This window comes from Crinia signifera, chromosome 19, assembly GCF_055691185.1.
Source record: "Crinia signifera chromosome 19, ASM5569118v1, whole genome shotgun sequence".
Taxonomy (NCBI): domain Eukaryota; kingdom Metazoa; phylum Chordata; class Amphibia; order Anura; family Myobatrachidae; genus Crinia; species Crinia signifera.
In genome coordinates this window covers 43,528,678-43,547,263 of record NC_139226.1, presented here as the reverse complement: position 1 = coordinate 43,547,263, position 18,586 = coordinate 43,528,678, and positions in this window count along the sequence as shown.

Below are 18,586 nucleotides of genomic sequence, written 5' to 3'. Positions count from 1 at the left end.
GTGTCCAGTGTGAGGACATATATCCAGTGTCCAGTGTGACAGATATATCCATTGTCCAGTGTGACGACATATATACTGTGTCCAGTGTGACGACATGTGTCCAGTGTGACATCTAACCATTGTGTGACGGCATATATCCAGTGTCCAGCGTGACATATATCCATTGTCCAGTGTGACGACATATATCCTGTGTCCAGCGTGACATATATCCATTGTCCAGTGTGACGACATATATCCAGTGTCCAGTGTGACATATATCCATTGTCTAGTGTGACGACATATATCCTGTGTCCAGTGTGACTACATATATCCAGTGTCCAGTGTGACAATATATATCCAGTGTCCAATGTGACATATATCCTGTGTCCAGTGTGACGACATATATCCTGTGTCCAGTGTGACTACATATATCCAGTGTCCAGTGTGATGACATATATCCAGTGTCCAGTGTGACGACATATATCCAGTGTCCAGTGTGACATATATCCATTGTCCAGTGTGACAACATATATCCAGTGTTCAGTGTGACATGTAACCATTGTGTGACGGCATATATCCAGTGTCCAGCGTGACATATATCCATTGTCCAGTCTGACAACATATATCCTGTGTCCAGTGTGACATATATCCATTGTCCAGTGTGACGACATATATCCTGTGTCCAGTGTGACATGTAACCTTTGTGTGACGGCATATATCCTGTGTCCAGCGTGACATATATCCATTGTCCAGTGTGACGACATATATCCAGAGTCCAGTGTGACATATATCCATTGTCCAGTGTGACTACATATATCCAGTGTCCAGTGTGACAGGGGCTGTGTCCAGTGTACAGGGGCTGTGTACAGGGGTTGTGTCCAGTGTACAGGGGTTGTGTCCAGTATACACGAGCTGTGTACAGGAGCTGTGTCCAGGGTCCAGGGGCTGTGTCCAGGGGCAGTGTCCAGTGTGATGGCTGTATCCAGTGTACAGGAGCTGTGTCCCGGGGCGGTGTCCAGAGGCTGTGTCCATTGTCCAGGGGCTGTGTCCAGGGGCTGTGTCCAGGGTAACGGGCTGTGTCCATTGTCCAGGGGCTGTGTCCAGGGTGACGGGCTGTGTCCAGTGTCCAGGGGCAGTGTCAAGTGTGAAGGCTGTGTCCAGTGTACAGGAGCTGTGTCCAGGGGCGGTGTCCAGAGGCTGTGTCCAGTGTGACGGCTGTATCCATTGTCCAGGGCCTATGTCCAGTGTGACGGGCTGTGTCCAGGGGCAGTGTCCAGGGGCTGTGTCCATTGTCCAGGGGCTGTGTCCAGGGTGACGGGCTGTGTCCAGTGGCAGTGTCCAGTGTGAAGGCTGTGTCCAGTGTACAGGAGCTGTGTCCAGGGGCGGTGTCCAGAGGCTGTGTCCAGTGTGACGGCTGTGTCCATTGTCCAGGGGCTGTGTCCAGTGTGACGGGCTGTGTCCAGGGGCAGTGTCCAGGGGCTGTGTCCAGAGGCTGTGTCCATTGTCATGGGGCTGTGTCCAGGGTGACGTGCTGTGTCCAGTGTCCAGGGGCAGTGTCCAGGGGCTGTGTCCAGGGACAGTGTCCAGTGTCCAAGGGGTTGTGTCCAGTATGACAGGCTGTGTCCAGTGTAAAGTATGAAAAATAAATAAAAGTAATAAATAAAATAAAAACACATTTTTGGAGGATGATGGAGGAGGAAATAGTGGGAGATCAGCAACCTGATAGAAGTGCTGAAGCTGCTACCACCAGTCATGACAAGGCCGATACCTCTTTGTATGTGCTCTTTGGAGCATTTCTCTTTTTTTGGGATAGTTTATTAAACTGCCACCCTGTCTGCCCCTGCAGTGCCGCTCTGCCAGGTTGGAAGTGTAAGGTCCAGATGTATGTGATGCCGACTGCTGTCGCTTAGCTTAGTCATCCAGCTACCTCGGTATACCCTTTTGGCCCAACTACAGTAAATGAAAACAATTTTGTAAGCTGTGAAGTGATCAAAATTAACTAGAAATGAGTGGAAACTAATGTTATTGAGGTCAATAATACTTTAGGGGCAAAAACAGGCCCAAATTCTGTTATTTTAGCCATTTTTAGCATTTTTTAAAAAAAATCCAGATCCAAAACCAAAACCCACAATGGTGGTTTTGCCAAAACCAATCCAGATACAAAACACGAAGGGAGATCCAGATCCAAAACCAAAACCCGAAAAGTGGCCGCCGCACATCTCTAATTACAGGGTGAGCTGCTAAACTTACACACAATATGTCAGTAGTTACTCACAAAGAGTCAGTAAGCCAGTGCCATACAGATAGGCTGCCATAGATACACACAATGTGTCAGTAAGCCAGTTCTATACAGGGTAGGCTGCTATAGTTACACACTATGTGTCAGTAAGACGTGCTATACAGGGTAGGCTGCTATAGATACATGTAATGTGTCAGCAAGTCGGTGCTATACAGGGTAGTAGTGTTCCCGCTAGGCTTATTTCACGGGGCGCTGCGCCCGGCCCCTTTTATAGCTGCCGATTTTCGCCCTGCCTGTTTCTGCCCGCCCTGCATAGTTAATAGCCGCTGCCGCGCTAGAAGTCTCCTCCCGCTGACAGTGTAAGCTGCTAGCGCGGCAGCGTGTGGACACTCCCCCCTCAGCCCTGACATGCCGCAGCAGCGGGGGGGACAGTGAGCACCAGGAGATCATGGGGCAGAGGCTGCTCTGTGCGTGACAGTGTGTCCCCTTGAAGACATCGGCCCAGAAGCCTGCTGGTGGTGACATGGCCGGTGATGGACAGCTGGGCACCCTGGGATATGCAGCCCTCTCGCTCCCCCGCCGCCGCGCACTTGTTGATGCGCCCGAGTGCAGCGTGTAGGGGGGGTCCCGGCTCATCTGCCCCCTCTCCGCAGGCCAAACGGACTCCTCAGCGCTGCCTCTGGGGGACTTTATGGGGAATATAACGTGTCACAAAATGGATTATATAGCATAAATGTGCTGATGGTGTGACGCTCAGGTGTCACAAGATGGATTATATAGTATAAATGTGCTGATGGAGTGACGCTCAGGTGTCACAAGATGGGTTATATAGCATAAATGTGCTGATGGAGTGACGCTCAGGTGTCACAAGATGGATTATATAGTATAATTGTGCTGATGGTGTGACGCTCAGGTGTCACAGGATGGATTATATAGCATAAATGTGCTGATGGTGTGACGCTCAGGTGTCACAAGATGGGTTATATAGCATAAATGTGCTGATGGTGTAACGCTCAGGTGTCACAGGATGGATTATATAGCATAAATGTGCTGATGGTGTGAGGCTCAGGTGTCACAGGATGGATTATATAGCATAAATGTGCCGATGGTGTGACACTCCGGTGTCACAAGATGGGTGATATATCATAAATGCAGAAATTACGGCGCTCTACCCCTAAATGAAGAATGAAGCGAGATCTGGGTTTAATCTCAAAAGAAATTATTTATTGTGCATAAACACAGGTGAAATGGCTAAAAAAGGTGGGTGATTGGCAATCTGTGCCAGTATAGTGTATCACTTGATTTTGGGTGCTTCACTGTCAGGGCTGGGCAGTCCTGGTCTCCTGCTGAGAAAAACCCCCAAGGTTCTCCAGCTATGTCACTTTTGATGTTTGCTGGTGGGGACAGTGGCTGGTCTACCTAATGCGGGTTAGGTCAGCAGGTCAGGGCGGTCAAAGCGTTCTGGACAGTGGGGGGGGGGGGGGGTTTGAGAAAACCAATACAGTTCCTGGAGAAGGCGGCTGAGATTGGTGATAGTTCACCAGGGTCAAGTGTCACGGGAGAAAACTGCAGTCCGTTGGTGGGTGGCGAGCGTCTGTGCAGGTGGCACCGGAGGACGGCGTCCCTTACCTCGGGTGGTGCACCCGCACTGCCTGCGTCTCGATCCTCGTCGGCGGCTTGCTTCTGCTGGTGGGCGTTTTCGGTGTCGGGCTGCTCCTGCAGCTCCGGTATCACGGTGCTTCAACGCCGGCTGGTATGACTTCCGGGTCGGGCGATCTCGCGAGATCTCGTCCGCCGGGAGCTTACCTAGCCAGACGGAGCTCCGTGCGCTCTACTCCGGAAAGTGGAGGAGACTTAGATGTGAGAGAGAATATGAGAGATGTGTTGTGATATATCATAAATGTGCCGATGGTGTGACACTCTGGTGTCACAAGATGGTTATATAGCATAAATGTGCTGATGGTGTGACGCTCAGGTGTCACTGGATGGATTATATAGCATAAATGTGCTGATGGTGTGACGCTCCGGTGTCACAAGATGGGTTATATAGTATAAATGTGCTGATGGTGTGACACTCAGGTGTCACAGGATGGATTATATAGCATAAATGTGCTGATGGTGTGACGCTCCGGTGTCACAAGATGGGTTATATAGTATAAATGTGCTGATGGTGTGACACTCAGGTGTCACAGGATGGATTATATAGCATAAATGTGCTGATGGTGTGACGCTCCGGTGTTACAAGACGGTTATATAGCATAAATGTGCCGATGGTGTGACGCTCGGGTGTCACAAGGTGGATTATATACTGTAGCAATAACGTGCTGATGGTTTGAAGATCAGGTGTCACCATTTTGACCTTTTAAATTAAAATGTGCCCTCGCGAATGAAAAATGTGCTCTCGCGAATGAAAAATGTGCCCTCGCGATTGAAAAATGTGCCCTCGCGATTGAAAAATGTGCCCTCGCGATTGAAAAATGTGCCGTTCCCGTGATCAGCACCCTGCCCTAAAAAATTTCTAGAGTGAACACTAGGTAGGCTACTATAGTTACACACAATTTGTCAGTAAAATGTGATATACTGTACAGGGTAGTCGTTTATAGTTACACAATGTGTCAGTAAGCCAGTGATATACAGGGTAGGTAGATGTTACACTGACGGTCAGAGAGCAGTGATTCACTCCTAACATTCCGTTTATAAATCGTTAATGGTATCATTCAGTGTTTAAGACCTAGATTGTTCGCCCACCAGGTGAAGCAATATCTTTATCAATATCTCGTTTGCTAACAATATTGCATAGAGGTGATTCAGTATATCCAATCAGCCTTCCGCAGCTATCTATCCTATGGCTTACAGGTAACTCCACTATTGAGCCCTTCTGTCTAGGCCACACACAGTAACCTATCACTGTTACCATAACAACACAGGTGTTCCGCCAATGCGCATTTCACTTTAATGGCTTTATCAGGGTTGCACATGACCAGTAGCGGTGCCCGAACAGACCTTCTGAGAGCACAGAGGCTGAAGCAGCACTGACAGACCCCTACCCAAACTTTAGTATGGTACTTGGCAAGGCCTGATACACTTGACAGCATTAAGACATGTTATATTGGTATAAAAAACCCTGCCCCAATCTGCAAAGCGCCTCCCACTTTGGTAATATATTTGCCAATTTCAGGGTTGTAAATTGAGGCAGGTAGGAGATATGCTATTCTGCCCTTGCTTATACATACACATAGTCTAAAGGTGGCCATACACACTCAGATTTATCTTCAGATCTGGCTGCTTGAAACAAAACAATGGTTATGGATGAGAGCAAATGACAGTTGACCATTTGCTTGGAAATGTTGGAAAACAGACAAACTGTCACTCATCCATAACCATGTTTTTGTTCCAACCAGCCAGATCTGAAGATAAATCTTACTAGTGTATGGGCACCACTTTATTTGTATACATATATTTGCCAGTCTGGCTGCTGCTAATACCTGTGTGATGACATCACAATGGCCCTGTGATGACATAACAGTGATTCTATGATGTCACAATGCCTGGTGAGCCAGGACGGAACACTAGGAGTCATTCTGTTGCCTGGTCCCGACTTGTGCAGTCAGAGCTTTTGAACGTGTCTGATTATTCAGCATTTTCAGTTCATATATTGTGTTTGGAGAGGAGCAAGGAGAGAGAGGAGAGAGAGTAGGAAGGAGGAGACAAACGGGAGCAGCCCTGCGCTGCGTCCCGTTCTATAGTGGCAAGGTAAGTGCGCTCTTATTTCTATTCATTCTTTTTGTTTGAGCAATTGGGGTTCTTCATGGATTTCTTAAGGGGCGAGGCTCACCTGAAAGTGGGCGTGTCATAGCATAGAAGGCGGTTATGTCCCAATTTTGCGCAAACCTGAGGGGTTATTTATTATTTATATCACTGTCGGTTCCCAATGACCCCCAACATTTTTGGCGTTCAATATGAGCTAAAATCGTGATTCGATTCCAGTGGGTTTGTGTCCCCCCTTCCCCCCCACACACACACACACACACAAACACTTTTTTATTTTGGTTTAAACCCTTTCTTTTTGTTGGTGGTTAAATAATCACAATTTGCATGTTACAATGGGCACCGATATTATGCCCACATTTCACTGCAAATGAGGTTGCTGATAAATGGGCTTTAAATAATAAAGCCCTTTATTTCCCCCATTACTCCATTATGGTATTGTATTCGCTGATACCTGCATATCTGTGGTCAGTTGTGTAACACATATTTATACTGATCCTACTAGCGGAGCATTGTGATTCCGGATTATAATTGTATGAATATGAAATGAATTGTAACATTGTGACAGGAGATCGGGGACCATATTCACTTTTTTGCTTTTCATGGCGCCCAGAGAGGTCGCGTATAGTAGCGTAAAGGGCTCGCTTGGCTGCCTATTTCCGCTGCCTATCAAGCAGGTAAACTCCATCCCGCCAAAGGCACGCCCACCCCGCCACACAAATACCCGCACTATGCTGCAAACGCGTACGCTTACACATTCACGCGTAAGCACCCGCATCGAATGATTTTTCCTCTGTTCGTTGTGTTTCCGTCCATTATGACTAGAAGGGATATTTGTGTATAGCTTATTTGTTATTTAATATTTCTATTTTATCTTTAATTAAGGTGACGCAGTTAGTCAAACTTGCTACAAGAGGGGAAATGGCCCAATTGCCATCAAAGAGCCAAACCAAACAAGAACCCCGGGAGAGGCAGATGCCCCCGGCACCGCGGGTAAGACAGGCCCCACCGCCTCCCCGCGAGAAAAAGGCACCACCGCCTCCACGCGAGAGAAAGGCACCACCGCCTCCCCGCGAGAGAAAGGCCCCACCGCCTCCCTGTGAGAGAAAGGCCCCACCGCCTCCCTGCGAGAGAAAGGCCCCACCGGCACCGAGGGAGAGACAGGCCCCACCGGCACCGAGGGAGAGACAGGCCCCACCGACACCAAGGGAGAGACAGGCCCCACCGGCACCAAGGGAGAGACAGGCTCCATCGGCACCAAGGGAGAGACAGTCCCCACCGGCACCAAGGGAGAGACAGGCCCCACCGGCACCAAGGGAGAGACAGGCTTCCTCACCATTGAGGAATTCGCCCCTGTTAATATCCACGGTGTGGCAAGAGCCACCGTCACGATCAACGGAATGGTATACGCCCCCATCACCATCCATGGAGAGGCAAGAGCCCCCGTTCCAATCCACGGAGTGGCATGAGAACCCATTCTCAATAGACTGGTATTCCGAGATCCCGGAAACATCCCCGGAGTGGCAAGAGTCTCAGGAAGCATCCACTGAGTGGCAAGAGTCCCAGGAAGCATCCACGGTGTGGCAAGAGTCCCTGGAAGTATCCATGGTGTGGCAAGAGTCCCAGGAAACCTACACAGAGCGGCAAGAGACCCAAGAAACATCTATGGAGTGGCCCCCCGTCACCACCCACAGAGTGGTATACGCCCCCGTCACCATCCACGGAGTGGTATGCACCCCCGCCGCCATCCACGGAATGGCATGCGCCCCCGTCACCATTTACGGAGTGGCAAGCGTCCCTGTCACTGGAGTGGCATGCACCCCCTATACCATCCAAGGAGTGGTATGCACCCCTGTCACCATCACGGAGTGGCATGCACTCCCAATGTAGAGGCGTCCCACTACATTTCAACTTCTGTTAAATATGGAATATTGCACATAACAACCAATCAGACTGTATCTATTATCTCCTATACGATACTTAATAAATGAGTAGTCTAGATAATAGACAAATTATTTATTTAGTATTGTCTAGGAGATACTAGATAGAATCTGATTGGTTGTTATGGGCAACATCCCATCTTATACCCCATCATGTGTTATTTCCAACAACAATTTGGGTAATAAAATGAGTGGTGAATAATACTGTATCTCTGTGGTTATTTCCTCATTTGGAGCGTCTCCATGCTGGGTGAATGCTTGGCGGCTACAGTGTCAGAATATGTCAAATAAAACATGTGTACATTTACTTTTTTAAATATGTCTACACACATCTCAGAGGGTTCCTTGGTCTATGAGAAGACCTAGCCATTACCCGATAATTCTGTCTGCACACATCTCAGAGGGCTCCTTGGTCTATGAGAAGGACCTAGTCATTACCCATCATTCGCCTGTCTACACACATCTCAGAGGGTTCCTTGGTCTATGAGGAGACATAGCCATTACCCATGATTCTTCTATCTACATACATCTCAGAGGGTTCCTTGGTTCCTTTCTCCTATCTACAGACATCTCAAAGGGTTTCTTGATCTATGAGGAGACATAGCCATTACCCCATCATTCTCCTGTCTACACACAACTCAGATGGGTTCCTTGGTCTATGAGGAGATGCAGCCATTACCTCATCATTATTGTGTCTACATACAGGACATCTCAGAGGGTTCCTTGGTCTAGGAGGAGACCCCTTGGTCTAGGAGGAGACCCCATCATTCTCCTGTTTACACACATCTCAGAGGGTTCCTTGCTTTGGTCCTTGCAGTATTTAAAACAGCCATTACAATCCTGTAATTTCAGTAATGTTACAAATGCCTGGGGAGTTCATACAGTAGGTTGCGGCACATTCAAAATGTTACCTCAGGAAACAAAATGGCCACTTCACAAAGCGCTGCAGTGAGGCCCCTCGTTCACAGTGACTGATATTTTGCATCTTCCTAACAAGTTTGTGCTAAAATAATGCACACAAACCAATATTAGCATTGCTGTCTGTCAAAAAAAGTGTATTAGTAGGTCGACGATAACTAGGTCAACGGTCATTAGGTCAACCACTATTGGTCGACAGTTGGAAAGAGATAAAAACAGCCAACCAGCTTCTAACTGCCATGTTACGGCCTGTGTTTCAAAAATGTCAGCTAAGAGCTGATTGGTTGGTACCTTAGCTCTCTCCAATCTTTGATAAATATCCTCCTTACAGACACAGCAGGCTTCTTCCGAACACTTCAAGTCCAGCGCTTATTTGGTGCAGACAAGGAAATGGGTAATTATGTCCTGACAGTACAGTGTATAGAATACAAAAAGACCGACAAGCCTTGATGAACAGCACACGTGGCACACTTATCTCTCTCCTTATGTACACACCACTGGAGAGTGGTATAGTCAGATGATTATCGATTTTGGCCACACTTTATTTGATACAAACGGAAAAGAGTAGACGCCCAATCCACATGTGGAAGGGAATATGGATTGTATGCTCCACTGGGGCAGGGACTGATGTGAATGTTCAAATATTCTCTGTAAAGTGCAGCGGAATCTGTGTGCGCTATATAAGAAACTGCTAATAAATAAATTAATAATATAGGGATGTATGGTATTTTCTCCCCACTCAGGCAGGCATCTTCGATGATGGGTATCCATATATAACAAGAATCCCTTTCAATACTGCAGTCATCTCTACTGTATAAACCAGTTTGAGGTGGAGAAGAGGAGACTAATATACCTTCATAGGGATGTATTATCTATTGAAAGCGCTGATGAACGAGACACGATTTCATATGGTCTTGCATATGATCTTTTTCTTTCATGTGTTTATATGGTGTGGGGACACCATCCCTGTGTCTTCATCCACCAAGATGCATTCTACGCGCGATTTGAACACCTTTATATTACTTTCATACTATAGAGTAGGCTACTATAGTTACACACAATGTGTCAGTAAGCTAGTGCTATTACAGGTAGAGATGAGCGGGTCCGGATCCCCGAGATCCGACAGATCCGAATCTCGGGATCCGAGGCGGCTCAGGAGTTCCCGCCTCAATTCCGGACCGAAAACGAGGCAAAACATCATCATCGCGCTGTCGGATTCTCGCGGGAGCGGGATCTTTTAAAAGACGCACGCGCGCTCGACATCTTCACTCCAATCTTGGAGAGTGAAGAGGGTGGTTGGGAAGTGGTGCTGTGCTCCGTGCCATGCTGTGCTGTGCTCCGTGACCTGCCCTGTGCCCTCACTGCCCTGAGCCCTGTAGTGTGATTTAAATAACTAGGTGCTGCAGTGCTCACACGCAGGGGCTGCAGTGTCCACTGTCCAGGGGCTGTCCTGTGGCCCATGCCCTGTTGTGATTTATTTAGCCCTAAGCCCTGTGTTGTGATTTATTTAGCCCTGAGCCCTGTGTTGTGTGCTTTAACTAACTAACTCAGTGCTGCAGTGCTCACACGCAGGGGCTGCAGTGCTGCTGAGTAGTACACTGAGTACAGGGGCTGCAGTAATACAAGGGGCTGTGTCCAGTGTGACGGCCTATATCCATTGTCCAGTGTCACGAGTCACGACATATATCCTGTGTCCAATGTGACTACATATATCCATTGTCCAGTGTGACGACATATATCCTGTGTCCAGTGTGACGACATATATCCATTGTCCAGTGTGACGACATATATCCTGTGTCCAGTGTGATGACATATATCCTGTGTCCAGTGTGACGACATATATCCTGTGTCCAGTGTGAGGACATATATCCAGTGTCCAGTGTGACAGATATATCCATTGTCCAGTGTGACGACATATATACTGTGTCCAGTGTGACGACATGTGTCCAGTGTGACATCTAACCATTGTGTGACGGCATATATCCAGTGTCCAGCGTGACATATATCCATTGTCCAGTGTGACGACATATATCCTGTGTCCAGCGTGACATATATCCATTGTCCAGTGTGACGACATATATCCAGTGTCCAGTGTGACATATATCCATTGTCTAGTGTGACGACATATATCCTGTGTCCAGTGTGACTACATATATCCAGTGTCCAGTGTGACAATATATATCCAGTGTCCAATGTGACATATATCCTGTGTCCAGTGTGACGACATATATCCTGTGTCCAGTGTGACTACATATATCCAGTGTCCAGTGTGATGACATATATCCAGTGTCCAGTGTGACGACATATATCCAGTGTCCAGTGTGACATATATCCATTGTCCAGTGTGACAACATATATCCAGTGTTCAGTGTGACATGTAACCATTGTGTGACGGCATATATCCAGTGTCCAGCGTGACATATATCCATTGTCCAGTCTGACAACATATATCCTGTGTACAGTGTGACATATATCCATTGTCCAGTGTGACGACATATATCCTGTGTCCAGTGTGACATGTAACCTTTGTGTGACGGCATATATCCTGTGTCCAGCGTGACATATATCCATTGTCCAGTGTGACGACATATATCCTGTGTCCAGTGTGACATGTAACCTTTGTGTGACGGCATATATCCTGTGTCCAGCGTGACATATATCCATTGTCCAGTGTGACGACATATATCCAGAGTCCAGTGTGACATATATCCATTGTCCAGTGTGACTACATATATCCAGTGTCCAGTGTGACAGGGGCTGTGTCCAGTGTACAGGGGCTGTGTACAGGGGTTGTGTCCAGTGTACAGGGGTTGTGTCCAGTATACACGAGCTGTGTACAGGAGCTGTGTCCAGGGTCCAGGGGCTGTGTCCAGGGGCAGTGTCCAGTGTGATGGCTGTATCCAGTGTACAGGAGCTGTGTCCCGGGGCGGTGTCCAGAGGCTGTGTCCATTGTCCAGGGGCTGTGTCCAGGGGCTGTGTCCAGGGTAACGGGCTGTGTCCATTGTCCAGGGGCTGTGTCCAGGGTGACGGGCTGTGTCCAGTGTCCAGGGGCAGTGTCAAGTGTGAAGGCTGTGTCCAGTGTACAGGAGCTGTGTCCAGGGGCGGTGTCCAGAGGCTGTGTCCAGTGTGACGGCTGTATCCATTGTCCAGGGCCTATGTCCAGTGTGACGGGCTGTGTCCAGGGGCAGTGTCCAGGGGCTGTGTCCATTGTCCAGGGTCTGTGTCCAGGGTGACGGGCTGTGTCCAGTGGCAGTGTCCAGTGTGAAGGCTGTGTCCAGTGTACAGGAGCTGTGTCCAGGGGCGGTGTCCAGAGGCTGTGTCCAGTGTGACGGCTGTGTCCATTGTCCAGGGGCTGTGTCCAGTGTGACGGGCTGTGTCCAGGGGCAGTGTCCAGGGGCTGTGTCCAGAGGCTGTGTCCATTGTCCAGGGGCTGTGTCCAGGGTGACGTGCTGTGTCCAGTGTCCAGGGGCAGTGTCCAGGGACAGTGTCCAGTGTCCAAGGGGTTGTGTCCAGTATGACAGGCTGTGTCCAGTGTAAAGTATGAAAAATAAATAAAAGTAATAAATAAAATAAAAACACATTTTTGGAGGATGATGGAGGAGGAAATAGTGGGAGATCAGCAACCTGATAGAAGTGCTGAAGCTGCTACCACCAGTCATGACAAGGCCGATACCTCTTTGTATGTGCTCTTTGGAGCATTTCTCTTTTTTTGGGATAGTTTATTAAACTGCCACCCTGTCTGCCCCTGCAGTGCCGCTCTGCCAGGTTGGAAGTGTAAGGTCCACATGTATGTGATGCCGACTGCTGTCGCTTAGCTTAGTCATCCAGCTACCTCGGTATACCCTTTTGGCCCAACTACAGTAAATGAAAACAATTTTGTAAGCTGTGAAGTGATCAAAATTAACTAGAAATGAGTGGAAACTAATGTTATTGAGGTCAATAATACTTTAGGGGCAAAAACAGGCCCAAATTCTGTTATTTTAGCCATTTTAAGCATTTTTTAAAAAAAATCCAGATCCAAAACCAAAACCCACAATGGTGGTTTTGCCAAAACCAATCCAGATACAAAACACGAAGGGAGATCCAGATCCAAAACCAAAACCCGAAAAGTGGCCGCCGCACATCTCTAATTACAGGGTGAGCTGATAAACTTACACACAATATGTCAGTAGTTACTCACAAAGAGTCAGTAAGCCAGTGCCATACAGATAGGCTGCCATAGATACACACAATGTGTCAGTAAGCCAGTTCTATACAGGGTAGGCTGCTATAGATACACACTATGTGTCAGTAAGACGTGCTATACAGGGTAGGCTGCTATAGATACATGTAATGTGTCAGCAAGTCGGTGCTATACAGGGTAGTAGTGTTCCCGCTAGGCTTATTTCACGGGGCGCTGCGCCCTGCCCCTTTTATAGCTGCCGATTTTCGCCCTGCCTGTTTCTGCCCGCCCTGCATAGTTAATAGCCGCTGCCGCGCTAGAAGTCTCCTCCCGCTGACAGTGTAAGCTGCTAGCGCGGCAGCGTGTGGACACTCCCCCCTCAGCCCTGACATGCCGCAGCAGCGGGGGGGACAGTGAGCACCAGGAGATCATGGGGCAGAGGCTGCTCTGTGCGTGACAGTGCGTCCCCTTGAAGACATCGGCCCAGAAGCCTGCTGGTGGTGACACCTGCTGGCTGGAGGCAGTGCTTGGCCCCCGGGGCCGGTGATGGACAGCTGGGCACCCTGGGATATGCAGCCCTCTCGCTCCCCCGCCGCCGCGCACTTGTTGATGCGCCCGAGTGCAGCGTGTAGGGGGGGTCCCGGCTCATCTGCCCCCTCTCCGCAGGCCAAACGGACTCCTCAGCGCTGCCTCTGGGGGACTTTATGGGGAATATAACGTGTCACAAAATGGATTATATAGCATAAATGTGCTGATGGTGTGACGCTCAGGTGTCACAAGATGGATTATATAGTATAAATGTGCTGATGGAGTGACGCTCAGGTGTCACAAGATGGGTTATATAGCATAAATGTGCTGATGGTGTGACGCTCAGGTGTCACAAGATGGATTATATAGCATAAATGTGCTGATGGAGTGACGCTCAGGTGTCACAAGATGGATTATATAGTATAAATGTGCTGATGGTGTGACGCTCAGGTGTCACAGGATGGATTATATAGCATAAATGTGCTGATGGTGTGACGCTCAGGTGTCACAAGATGGGTTATATAGCATAAATGTGCTGATGGTGTAACGCTCAGGTGTCACAGGATGGATTATATAGCATAAATGTGCTGATGGTGTGAGGCTCAGGTGTCACAGGATGGATTATATAGCATAAATGTGCCGATGGTGTGACACTCCGGTGTCACAAGATGGGTGATATATCATAAATGTGCCGATGGTGTGACACTCTGGTGTCACAAGATGGTTATATAGCATAAATGTGCTGATGGTGTGACGCTCAGGTGTCACTGGATGGATTATATAGCATAAATGTGCTGATGGTGTGACGCTCCGGTGTCACAAGATGGGTTATATAGTATAAATGTGCTGATGGTGTGACACTCAGGTGTCACAGGATGGATTATATAGCATAAATGTGCTGATGGTGTGACGCTCCGGTGTCACAAGATGGGTTATATAGTATAAATGTGCTGATGGTGTGACACTCAGGTGTCACAGGATGGATTATATAGCATAAATGTGCTGATGGTGTGACGCTCCGGTGTTACAAGACGGTTATATAGCATAAATGTGCCGATGGTGTGACGCTCGGGTGTCACAAGGTGGATTATATACTGTAGCAATAACGTGCTGATGGTTTGAAGATCAGGTGTCACCATTTTGACCTTTAAAATTAAAATGTGCCCTCGCGAATGAAAAATGTGCTCTCGCGAATGAAAAATGTGCCCTCGCGTTTGAAAAATGTGCCCTCGCGATTGAAAAATGTGCCCTCGCGATTGAAAAATGTGCCGTTCCCGTGATCAGCACCCTGCCCTAAAAAATTTCTAGAGTGAACACTAGGTAGGCTACTATAGTTACACATAATTTGTCAGTAAAATGTGATATACTGTACAGGGTAGTCGTTTATAGTTACACAATGTGTCAGTAAGCCAGTGATATACAGGGTAGGTAGATGTTACACTGACGGTCAGAGAGCAGTGATTCACTCCTAACATTCCGTTTATAAATCGTTAATGGTATCATTCAGTGTTTAAGACCTAGATTGTTCGCCCACCAGGTGAAGCAATATCTTTATCAATATCTCGTTTGCTAACAATATTGCATAGAGGTGATTCAGTATATCCAATCAGCCTTCCGCAGCTATCTATCCTATGGCTTACAGGTAACTCCACTATTGAGCCCTTCTGTCTAGGCCACACACAGTAACCTATCACTGTTACCATAACAACACAGGTGTTCCGCCAATGCGCATTTCACTTTAATGGCTTTATCAGGGTTGCACATGACCAGTAGCGGTGCCCGAACAGACCTTCTGAGAGCACAGAGGCTGAAGCAGCACTGACAGACCCCTACCCAAACTTTAGTATGGTACTTGGCAAGGCCTGATACACTTGACAGCATTAAGACATGTTATATTGGTATAAAAAACCCTGCCCCAATCTGCAAAGCGCCTCCCACTTTGGTAATATATTTGCCAATTTCAGGGTTGTAAATTGAGGCAGGTAGGAGATATGCTATTCTGCCCTTGCTTATACATACACATAGTCTAAAGGTGGCCATACACACTCAGATTTATCTTCAGATCTGGCTGCTTGAAACAAAACAATGGTTATGGATGAGAGCAAATGACAGTTGACCATTTGCTTGGAAATGTTGGAAAACAGACAAACTGTCACTCATCCATAACCATGTTTTTGTTCCAACCAGCCAGATCTGAAGATAAATCTTACTAGTGTATGGGCACCACTTTATTTGTATACATATATTTGCCAGTCTGGCTGCTGCTAATACCTGTGTGATGACATCACAATGGCCCTGTGATGACATAACAGTGATTCTATGATGTCACAATGCCTGGTGAGCCAGGACGGAACACTAGGAGTCATTCTGTTGCCTGGTCCCGACTTGTGCAGTCAGAGCTTTTGAACGTGTCTGATTATTCAGCATTTTCAGTTCATATATTGTGTTTGGAGAGGAGCAAGGAGAGAGAGGAGAGAGAGTAGGAAGGAGGAGACAAACGGGAGCAGCCCTGCGCTGCGTCCCGTTCTATAGTGGCAAGGTAAGTGCGCTCTTATTTCTATTCATTCTTTTTGTTTGAGCAATTGGGGTTCTTCATGGATTTCTTAAGGGGCGAGGCTCACCTGAAAGTGGGCGTGTCATAGCATAGAAGGCGGTTATGTCCCAATTTAGTGGGTGTTTCAGGGGGTCTTTGCCCAAACCTGAGGGGTTATTTATTATTTATATCACTGTCGGTTCCCAATGACCCCCAACATTTTTGGCGTTCAATATGAGCTAAAATCGTTATTCGATTCCAGTGGGTTTGTGTCCCCCCTTCCCCCCCCCACACACACACACACAAACACTTTTTTATTTTGGTTTAAACCCTTTCTTTTTGTTGGTGGTTAAATAATCACAATTTGCATGTTACAATGGGCACCGATATTATGCCCACATTTCACTGCAAATGAGGTTGCTGATAAATGGGCTTTAAATAATAAAGCCCTTTATTTCCCCCATTACTCCATTATGGTATTGTATTCGCTGATACCTGCATATCTGTGGTCAGTTGTGTAACACATATTTATACTGATCCTACTAGCGGAGCATTGTGATTCCGGATTATAATTGTATGAATATGAAATGAATTGTAACATTGTGACAGGAGATCGGGGACCATATTCACTTTTTTGCTTTTCATGGCGCCCAGAGAGGTCGCGTATAGTAGCGTAAAGGGCTCGCTTGGCTGCCTATTTCCGCTGCCTATCAAGCAGGTAAACTCCATCCCGCCAAAGGCACGCCCACCCCGCCACACAAATACCCGCACTATGCTGCAAACGCGTACGCTTACACATTCACGCGTAAGCACCCGCATCAAATGATTTTTCCTCTGTTCGTTGTGTTTCCGTCCATTATGACTAGAAGGGATATTTGTGTATAGCTTATTTGTTATTTAATATTTCTATTTTATCTTTAATTAAGGTGACGCAGTTAGTCAAACTTGCTACAAGAGGGGAAATGGCCCAATTGCCATCAGAGAGCCAAACCAAACAAGAACCCCGGGAGAGGCAGATGCCCCCGGCACCGCGGGTAAGACAGGCCCCACCGCCTCCCCGCGAGAAAAAGGCACCACCGCCTCCACGCGAGAGAAAGGCACCACCGCCTCCCCGCGAGAGAAAGGCCCCACCGCCTCCCTGTGAGAGAAAGGCCCCACCGCCTCCCTGCGAGAGAAAGGCCCCACCGGCACCGAGGGAGAGACAGGCCCCACCGGCACCGAGGGAGAGACAGGCCCCACCGACACCAACGGAGAGACAGGCCCCACCGGCACCAAGGGAAAGACAGGCTCCATCGGCACCAAGGGAGAGACAGTCCCCACCGGCACCAAGGGAGAGACAGGCCCCACCGGCACCAAGGGAGAGACAGGCTTCCTCACCATTGAGGAATTCGCCCCTGTTAATATCCACGGTGTGGCAAGAGCCACCGTCACGATCAACGGAATGGTATACGCCCCCATCACCATCCATGGAGAGGCAAGAGCCCCCGTTCCAATCCACGGAGTGGCATGAGAACCCATTCTCAATAGACTGGTATTCCGAGATCCCGGAAACATCCCCGGAGTGGCAAGAGTCTCAGGAAGCTTCCACTGAGTGGCAAGAGTCCCAGGAAGCATCCACGGTGTGGCAAGAGTCCCTGGAAGTATCCATGGTGTGGCAAGAGTCCCAGGAAACCTACACGGAGCGGCAAGAGACCCAAGAAACATCTATGGAGTGGCCCCCCGTCACCACCCACAGAGTGGTATACGCCCCCGTCACCATCCACGGAGTGGTATGCACCCCCGCCGCCATCCACGGAATGGCATGCGCCCCCGTCACCATTTACGGAGTGGCAAGCGTCCCTGTCACTGGAGTGGCATGCACCCCCTATACCATCCAAGGAGTGGTATGCACCCCTGTCACCATCACGGAGTGGCATGCACTCCCAATGTAGAGGCATCCAACTACATTTCAACTTCTGTTAAATATGGAATATTGCACATAACAACCAATCAGACTGTATCTATTATCTCCTATACGATACTTAATAAATGAGTAGTCTAGATAATAGACAAATTATTTATTTAGTATTGTCTAGGAGATACTAGATAGAATCTGATTGGTTGTTATGGGCAACATCCCATCTTATACCCCATCATGTGTTATTTCCAACAACAATTTGGGTAATAAAATGAGTGGTGAATAATACTGTATCTCTGTGGTTATTTCCTCATTTGGAGCGTCTCCATGCTGGGTGAATGCTTGGCGGCTACAGTGTCAGAATATGTCAAATAAAACATGTGTACATTTACTTTTTTAAAATATGTCTACACACATCTCAGAGGGTTCCTTGGTCTATGAGAAGACCTAGCCATTACCCGATAATTCTGTCTGCACACATCTCAGAGGGCTCCTTGGTCTATGAGAAGGACCTAGTCATTACCCATCATTCGCCTGTCTACACACATCTCAGAGGGTTCCTTGGTCTATGAGGAGACATAGCCATTACCCATGATTCTTCTATCTACATACATCTCAGAGG